Genomic DNA, 10,243 nt, shown 5'->3' with positions numbered 1-10,243 from the left:
ATTCATCATACCAACATAAAGGTAGTGTTTGTTGAAAAAATTTCATCATTCTCTAACTTTCTGGTTTTGTCTCCACTTATTTAACAGATGCTCTTAACATGTGAAATCTACATTTTTAAATTAAAATGTAGCTTTTTTTCTTTTTCATATATTCAAAACTAGGGAATAGAAACGCGGTCCATCGTTTTCCGAAAAGTTTCACTTTTGGTTTCGATTCTATCCCATAGCACAGGTGTTCCCAAACTTTTTCGATTCGCGGCAGCCTTAGAAGAAATATAATTTTCCGAGGCATCCCAGTCTTTATTGATCATATATGTGTACGAATGTTATCGTGGGCACTTCGTGGCATCTTTTCGCAGATTAATCGGTAAAAATCGGCTGAAAAAAATTGTTAAAGTGGCCGCTGACCGATATGCTAATGCATTGTCGCATCTCTACTCCGCACCAGCAAAAAATGACGTTGATATTCCATTTAAATTCTTGAGTCACTAGAAAAAAATAAATAAATAAATAAAAACATATTTAAAATTTTTTCTCTCCATGAGGGAGAAAATGAATAAAATACACGACATATAAATCCGCAAAATGGGGGGAGGAAATCAATAAAATATTTGTTAACTAATTAGTCTCTTTCATTTCTATTTAACTATATTATACTTTATCCTTTATTTTGCGGCCTCTTGACAGAATGTACTACACCGATCCCTTCCATTTTGGTGGAACTTAGAAATATCAATCATGAATTTTAATCTCTTTTTGATATTTTCAATTTGGCTCAGGTTCCATAGTTGTGGTACGCCCTTTGTTAGCACAGCTATAAAAATATATTACTTTTTTCAATTTTTCAGAAAATTTGAAGTGATAAACAAATGTTACACAACAGTTTTTAATTTTAATCTATACATTTTCTTTATCAATAAAAGTATTAATTTGAAATTAAACCCTGCCAATGTTTGGAAAATAAACAAAATCTGGAAAACTAAGAAATTACAACAGAGAAAGCGAAAATGAGTGAGCTCTATTTACAATTCATGTATTGATTTAAAAAAGGGAAAAGCATATCCTCTAATATATATAAATAAGCATGTCCTTGATGAACATTGCCTGACTGAGACAATTTCTCCCACTCATCAATTAGTCAGAAACTAATGCTTAGTTTCTCTAATTAATATTTCATTATACCTTTTATTAGTGTTCATTTTCAAAAGAGAAACATATCCTCTGTAATATATAAATATACAAACAATTGATGAACTGTATGTCTGAGACTATTTCTTCTACTCATATTTAATCAAACATAACTGAACTAATGCTTATTTGCTACATTAGCAACCAGACTTCACCTGATTAAAATGGTCCCTCCCCTTCCTGGCTTCTTTATAGCAAAAATAAAGTTTATAAATTGATGTAACTTTATCACACTTGTAAGATATCACACAGAAGTAGCAAATTTGAGGGTTTGCAAAAATATAACTATTTAGTTGAAAAAACTAAATATACAGACACATAGACTTGGATATAAGAATTTTATTTATAGCTACAAAAAATATAGGCACCATTTCAAAATATGTAATCTTTACTTTGTGATTAATGAAACAGAAATTTGATACATGGTTATAAACAAAACTCTTTTAATAAAGTTGATTTAATCTTGCTAAGCAGGTGGTGCAGTTGATGCCATTATTTTTTTCAAAAGCATCTTTACTTTTAACATGAAGCCTTAGGATAACCATATAGCAATACAAAAATCTTCGGTTTTCCCTTCGGCCCAGATCAGGGATTATGTGGGTTAATGACATCAGCTTTGATTACTAGACTACATGGAATGCAGCTGAGTCCCTGACCCTAGAGGCACCCTTGGGTAAGATATCAGGACATGAAAAAAATAGCAATGAGGTATCAAGGAAAAGGGATTACTTGTGATGATGACTCACTGAGCAAAGCATGGGATGTTCAAAGAAGCTCCCACACCTGGAGTAAAATTGCTTTATACATTAAGAAGTGATATGAGAAAAAAAAAAAAAAAAAACCTTTATTTATAAAAAACACACACACACACACATACAAAAAAAGTTTAGTTGTGCCAGTCATTGGAAATTAAGGGGTTCAATGACACTAATTCCCCACACTTTTGGTTACACTTCATTAAGTTCAGTGAAAATATATAATACATTCAAATCTCAGACTGGTTCAAACTTCAAGTTATGGGAAGTTACCACAGCCCCTCAAGGAATATTTGAGATATTGAGAGTTGATTGTATAACACAAATAAAAAAATGTGTTCCAGAATTTATTCCAGACGATTGAAGACCTCAGTGATCGTTAGTGGTGACCAGGGCTTGTTAAATATATCCATGGTTAAAGTACAAGTTCCCATGCCAAACTGATACTTTTGGGACTGCTGGATCAGGGGTTGCTTGGCTCCTGGTCTGAACCAAAAAACCAGAACTGTCTTCAAGGCCTCATCCAACTGGTTAATCTCCATGTTGTAGTAAGTATGGGGACCCTGGAATGTTGAGAGAGAGAATCCCATTCTTCAGTTGATTCAGTAGCTACTCTTCAGGCTCGGAAAAAACCGAAAAGCACAAGCAGAGTTAATGGCAGCAAATGAAGCCAATTCCCCCTACAATGTGCCATTCAGTCGGGAATTTCCAGCCTCTGCAACTGGACACCTGAAATAGTTCTTGGACTCTGGGAAGAAAAAAACAATTTCATTTAAAAGCAACAATATTATACAATGCTAATGGACACAATACTGTTTTTCATAATGTTCAGAAAAATAATATATTTTATTTCTCAACATGTTTGTAATTAAAATATTTTGTTAATAGGTACAATAGTAAAATAGCTGTTATCAATAGCTTATTTACTATTACTTTTTTTGTCATCTATTACACCAAGGTGTAACCATGTATTATATAAAAAATTTACTTAGATATGATTGCTTCATAATAGAGATTATATCAAGAATAGAAGCAAGACACATTCATACGAAAGATTATCCAAGAATTAAATGCATTGCCTGTGTATTACAAGAACTCTAAATATAGTATGGCACAAAACCAATTCAAGTTGAGAATCAAGTTTTATAACAGTCTGGGAGTAACTAAAGTTTCCAATTACACAGATTAACAATAGAGAATAGCATCCATAAGAAAGTAACAATTTTAAAGATCAAACATACCCACACTTCCGTTGATTCAGTAATTACTCTTCAAGCTCGGGAAAAACCGAAAAGCATAAGCAGAGGAAACGGCAGCAAATGAAACCAATTCCCTCTACTATGTGCCATTCAGTCAGGAATTTTCAGCCTCTGCAACTGGACACCAGAAACAGTTTTTAGACTCTGGGGAGGAAAAACTTAATTTAAAATTTGAATGCAACACTATAACAATGCTAATGGAATGGCATACAATAGTTCTAAATAGGTATCCATCCTATTCAGAAAATAATTAGTATATTTTGCTTCTCAACATGTTATTAATTAAAATATTCTTCAACAGGTACAATAGTAAACTAGCGGTTATCAATAGCTTATTCTCTTTAACTCTTTTTTTGTTGTATAATACACTAAGGTATGACCATCTATTATAAAAAAAAAATACTTCAGCTATGATTGCTTCATAATATTACATCAAGAATAGAAGTAAGACAAATTCATAAAAAGTATTATTCAAGAATTGAATGCACGACCTGCTTATTACAGGAAAATTCTCAAATTATAGTATGATACAAAACCAATTCAAGTTGAGGATCAAGTTTCATAACAGCCTAGGAATAATTACACAGATAAACAATATAGAATAGTTTCAAAAAGTAGAACTGTAATAAATTAAAATAGATTGGACATCTTTCTGCGAATGGAGAAAAAATCTCAAGAATAAAAACAAATATCAAGCAGTAAAAATCCTCAACATATAAGCACTTTAACCTGGAGCGTTTGTTGCTGCTCACAGCTACTGCACCCCACATGATACTTTGGTTTAAATACTACAGTATTTATCCTTAAGCATGTGACAATATCTGGAACTGGCAAGAAAATCAAATCTGCATGTTATTTTTCTGAAAGTTATGAAGCAATTCAGAAATAAAAGCATGATTGACAGATCTTTTAAAGGATGATGAGTGAATTATTTAATTTGAGATTTCCGTTACACAGAATTCTATTAAATAGCAGAAGCTAGAAGGAAAAAAAATGAATGTTTGATAACTGTTTTATAATTCAAAAAGGTAAGAATCTGCATCAGATGAATCTACTCCTGTTTAAAAACATAATTTGGTCAATAGGTACCTGCATTTTGAAAAAGAAAAATGCATAAATTATTTTTCTTCTAGAAAATACCATATTTTGCTCCTGTCTGTAACTTGGCAATTTTACTCAAATGAAACAGATACACAATATAGGAAGCTAAATATAATAACTATTGCAGAAATAGTTATTAGTTAACAGAGAAATCACATTTCGTCTAACGAGCAAAGTATTAAGTCCATAGCAAGAAATTATTGAAATCAAATCCTTATTTACTTCATATCCATAATAACGACGTTCATCATTGAGCGAAACCGTTTTGTAAGATACTATTAAGATGCATTTCTTTAGAAATTAGTTGATTTAATATGAAATCTACACTGAATTACAAGCCGTTATCTAAGTTTACTTATGCTTTAATTAAAATATGAATAAAATTGTACCATTGTTTGTTTCTTTTATGAATCAAAGCAAACTCCTCTTTGTTCTCATGTTCACGAGCGCCAAACCATTACGAGATCACTTTGAAGAAAGAGAAATACATAAATTAATCATTTCATCTCAATAGCTCAATATTAAATACATTGTAACATGATATTGACATCAAATCACATTTATGACATGTAAGATCGAGCGAAACCATTTTGCAAGACATTAGGCAGTTTTTGAATAAATATTCGTCGAAATAACAAATGAAACTTGCAACATTACTAATTTCAAGAGTTAATTTGTGTTTTTGTGAAACATAAATTCAAATTACTCATTAAAACGTACCTCACAATCATCTAAATCCTCAGGCCCCCTCGTGTATCTACCGTTTGTTCGCGCGCCAAATCATTGCGTTGCCAAATGTCAAGGTTGCCGTAAATTTCCCTGTAAAAATCGCCAGGATTTAGCTGTAATTAATGTCCGCCTCCTAACCCAGTAGTGAGTAGTCTAGAAAAGATAATTTTCCGAATAACAACTTGACGTCTTGACGATACTCGAATGGAAAAGTTTCCTGAGTTTTTATCTTTTTTAAGAGATCATAAACATTTAAAGCATTTTTTTCATACGTTTTTCTTTCCGTAGCAATTTAAATCGGATTTACACGGTGCAGAATTTTATTCTGCAAACAGTGTGCCGCAAGAAAAATATTGAAGAATTATGTGTCACTTATGTGTTTGTCTGCATTTTGGTGACTTTACAGAGCATCGACATGTTCAGTTGTGAGTATATTTTTTCAATTCATGAGAAATCTTTGGTTTTTGGTCTTATCTCTTAAGTAATTTGTTTGTAATCATTGCATCTGGGGTTCATAACCTTTCTAGGCCACAGACCTCGTTAAACTAGATGAAAACATCTTTTCAGGATATTCTAAAAAAAGATAAAAAAAAAAAGGGAACTTAAAAAGTAGATCTATGCGAAAACCTCACCCCCTATTTCTACAAAGACAATAAAATAAAAGGGTGATTTGATCTATTTATTATGATCATATTATCAACGTAATTAACTATTCAGTTAAATGTGCCAAATAATTAATTTAAGTCAATGACGTTTGTGCTCATTTATTTTGCCAGTCTACTTTTAACAAAATCTTTTAATTTATCCACTGTGCACCTTATAAAAGAGGAGAAACAAAATGAATAGGAAAAAGAAATTTTGAAAAAATATTTTTCTTTTTTAAAACTTACACTTTTGAATTTTCAAATATATCTCCATTTAGGAAGTGCGCCGAAATCTCATATTTTCTTCTTGGTTGTCTTCTCTTGGAGCAGCCTAGTTGGGCTGTTTGCAAGTTGCTGGTTTTACTTCTTTTCTTTGTTCTTTTGATTTTTCAATTTATCATATTGTGTTAAATACCAGCCATTATGTTATTATAGTTAGTAATTTTTTTCTCTTTTGCACAGCATGTTTGAAAGATTCAAAATGATGTTATCTTTCAGTTTCCTTTCTCTCAACTATTTACTGTTTTCCGAATGCCATATGTAAAAACTTGATATCAATTTTTGCAAATGACTGAAGTTGGATTTGTTATTCAAGTCAAATTATATGCTTTATCTTCTGTCTTTCTTAGGATTTCTGATATAGAAGTGTTCAATTGTATTTTACCTGCAGGACCACCTTACAATTAAAATAAATTCTTTTATGTGAATGTAAAAGAGCTGTAGTAAAATTATTAAAAGTGCAGTAAAAAACATTTCATAAACAGAGTTGAAGTTAGCATTGTTTTTTTTTTCTCAAGGCACAATATTATACCTCAACAGTTTTAAAAGAATTCATTTTTTTTTTGGAGTGAAATATTATAAAATTGAGTGATCAATTTAAAAAATTTTAACGTGGAGAAGTGCAACAGAAGATGACTGGGAAAGAAGATATGTGTGCCATTTTGATTTTTAGCATTCGGAATGTTTATTATCCTTACTAATATTACAAATGCGAAAGTGACATTGTTTTTTTGTATATTTGTTTACTTGTTTTTACCTAATTCTTTCACGCCTTAACTACTCAACCGATTATCATGAAATTTTGTATATATATTACATGTTTTCAGGGGGTACCAGGGTGAACATAGAGTATCTTTTGTTTAGAAAAAAAGTATTCCATGATTTTTATTCCAATTTTAAAGAAAATCATAAATTTGATAGTATCTCATTGAAAAAAGGTTATGTTTGTTTGTTTTTTAGCATGTTAAAGCCTAATTCTGCACAATGTGAACTTTACACCATGTTCAAGGGTTATAGAATTTAGAACACCCTATAATTCTTCATTTTAAGTTGATTTCATATTCTAAAACCAGGTTTATCTTCGTTTACAAAGTATTATCTGGGGGCATTTCACAGTATTTGGCTGTTACAGACTTAACCCTTCAGAAGGATGTTTTAGCCTCCTACTCATGATTAAAGCAGATAGTAAAGTTAAACTTTTTGTAAATGTATGGTCGTATGTGTACTTATATCGTAGCATTGAAAAAAGTTTAGATTTGTTTTGAATTCCTAAAAATATATAGCATGTTACAAACTCGATTCTCAAAAGACATGGAAATTTTTGCTTAAACTATCTTCAAATTTTCTGTGAAAGTAATAACTATTCTTACCTAATTTTACCTTATGAAGGTTTTTTACTGTGTCTCAGCTTATCTATAATACATTTACACATCAAAATAGTTATTTAAAAGCCAAAAAATATTTTTTAAGGAATTTTTTACTCAAGAACTGCACATTCATGAACTTGTTACAGACTCTACATATTTGTTATGTTTGAGTATTGTTTGAATCATTGTTTACAGAGTCAAAACAACAATACTACCTCATTGTTCAATAGTTTCAATACATTCAACTATTATGGGTATTTCTTCATAATATATGTGAGGGGTGCCCATCTGGGGGGGGGGGGGACAGAGCTCAGGGGGGGACTATGTCATTGAAGTTTTTAGGGGGATTGTTCTGAGGGGTATTTTTTCCTTTTTTGGGGGGAGGGAAGTCTCTTGCTATTGGGGGGGAGGGTCTTTGGGATACTTAGGGGGATGTGCCCTTGCTCTTACAGAGGGTGGGTACATCTGTAGTATATGTAAAAAACCAGATTGAAGGTGGTTCTCCTGTTGGAACAGACCAAGTGATATGTTGATTTCTACAGTCTGCTTTTTGCATTGTTGTGGATTCGTTACAATCTTTCATTTTAATAAATTTAAACAACTGAATCATGTCCCTTCGGTCTCTTCTTTGCTCAAGACTGTACATTTTTAGCCTGCTAAGCCTGGAATCATAATCTAAGTGGGAAAGTCCATTTATTAGCCTTGTAGCCCGCCTTTGAACCCTTTCCAATACATTAATGTCTTTCTTAAGATAAGGAGACCAAAACTGAACAGCATACTCCAAATGGGGTCTTACCAAACTTCTATATAAGGGCAGAAGAACTTCTTTAGATTTGTTTGAAATAGATCTATTGATAAACCCAAGCATCTTATTGGCTTTGTTATTAGCAATGCTGCACTGTTGGCTAAACTTTAAATCCTGGCTTATTAAGACCCCCAGATCAGTAACTTTGTCTGCCTGACTAATGAATGAACCTTGCAAATAATAACTTGTACGCTTATTTCCATGCTCTAAATGTAGCACTTGACATTTCCCAACATTAACAGCCATACCCCATTTATCAGCCCACTCCGTAATATGATCTAGATCCTCTTGCAGCTGATTTGCTTGTTCTTCATTTTCTAGTCCCCATAACTTTGACATCATCAGCAAAACAATTCATATTCCCAGAAATATTTTTGTGAATATCGTTCATAAAGACAATGAACAAAACAGGCCCTAACTCTGATCCTTGAGGAACCCCGCTTAAGACCTCACTCCAATTAGAATAATTTCCCCTTACAACTACCCTTTGTTTCCTTCCAGTCAGCCAGTTTCTTACCCAAATGAAAGTTTTCCATCCTATTCCTATATCAGCTAATTTGCTAAGTAGAGCAACATGCGGTACCTTATCAAAAGCTTTTTGAAAGTCAATGAAAAAAAAACATCTACAGGCTTCTTATTGACGCATGACATGCTTTACTTTGTTCTTTTTAGAGACGTACCGAGTAGCACTTTGGCCCAGTAGCCGAGTACCGAGTACTCGGTCTTTCACTACTTGGCCGAGTACCGAGTTACCGAGTATCAATTATGTTTTAAGTAGAACCATCGGCACACATGTGACGAATTTTGAACACATTGGGGAATACTAGTATAGACCTCTATGTCCATTAATAGTTTTTAAAACAAAATTCTAGCGGAAATTTAATCAATCATTACTTAATTTTTCTTTATGTCAAAAAAGTTTACAAAAATGCTATTTTTAAAATTAAAAGTAAACAAATAAATGAAAGGTATGACCCCCAAAGCAGAATACTACTAAATTTGTGACGTACGTCGCAGAACAGATGCCTGAGCTGCAGAACAATTCTGTTCAAATGTGAGAGGAAAACTGACAAATTTTCTGCAGAAATTCTGCAAATTTCATTGAAATTTCTGCAGAAACCACGGTGCCAAAAATTTGCAGAAACCGCGGTGCCGAAAATTTGCAGAAACCGCGGTGCCGAAAATTTGCAGAAACCGCGGTGTCGAAAATCTGCAAAAACTGCTGTGCAGAAAGTCTGCAAAGTTTGCAAATTTCTTAAAATTAGTAGAAAATCTAAAATTGTCTCAAATTACGATAATTTGGGGGAAAGCTCGCGATGTTGAATTCGATTAGTCCTTTGTAGGTTTTTCCCAATCGATCTTCATCCACTACAATTTCCGCCATGCATGTTTAGGAAACATGCCAACATGTCCATCGCTGGAAATTGCGTGTCTTGTTTAAGATTTCAATCCTTTTGCATCCAGAAAATATTTTAATTGTTTTGAAGTGTTTTATTACATGCAACCCAAACTCAACTCATTCTATTAATTATTTCAGTAATTTCTTTGTTTAGTAACATTATTTTAATTGCTCCTTCATGCCATGTAAAATTAACCAAAAAATGTGGTTTGACACCTAGGTTCGGATTTTTATAAAATTTTGTATTTTTGCTCTTTCTATGCATTTTGGAAAGCATATAAACTATTTTTGCAGAATCCCAATCGGTTTAGGTTTGACACCTTGTTAAAGTTTTTTTTGATTTTATAGTTTTCATGATCAACTAATTTTCCAAATTCAGTGCTCTTTAATTAGTCATTTGGTTGAAAGTTGTGATGTTTCCGGAAATATCTCATTTCCACAAAAATAAATAGTAACAGTCCAGTTAAAAAAAAAAAAAAATATGTGAAATGATTTTGATTTTTGCCACCCAACTTGTTTAAAATGTCACGTTTTTTCGCGTACAATGCCTAAAGTATGTGCAGAACAATTTTAGTCAAATGATTTTCCGTTGCAGAACATCGTAAAGTATTCTGCTTTGTGGGGTATGACTAATCAAGTTGGAATTAAATAATTTTTAAAAACAAATAGAACAATGTTAAAAGCACAAATGTGCTGGAACACTGCTGACAGGTGTTT

This window comes from Uloborus diversus, chromosome 6 (assembly GCF_026930045.1).
Source record: "Uloborus diversus isolate 005 chromosome 6, Udiv.v.3.1, whole genome shotgun sequence".
NCBI classification, from domain to species: domain Eukaryota; kingdom Metazoa; phylum Arthropoda; class Arachnida; order Araneae; family Uloboridae; genus Uloborus; species Uloborus diversus.
Note: the sequence above shows the minus strand (reverse complement) of the source record.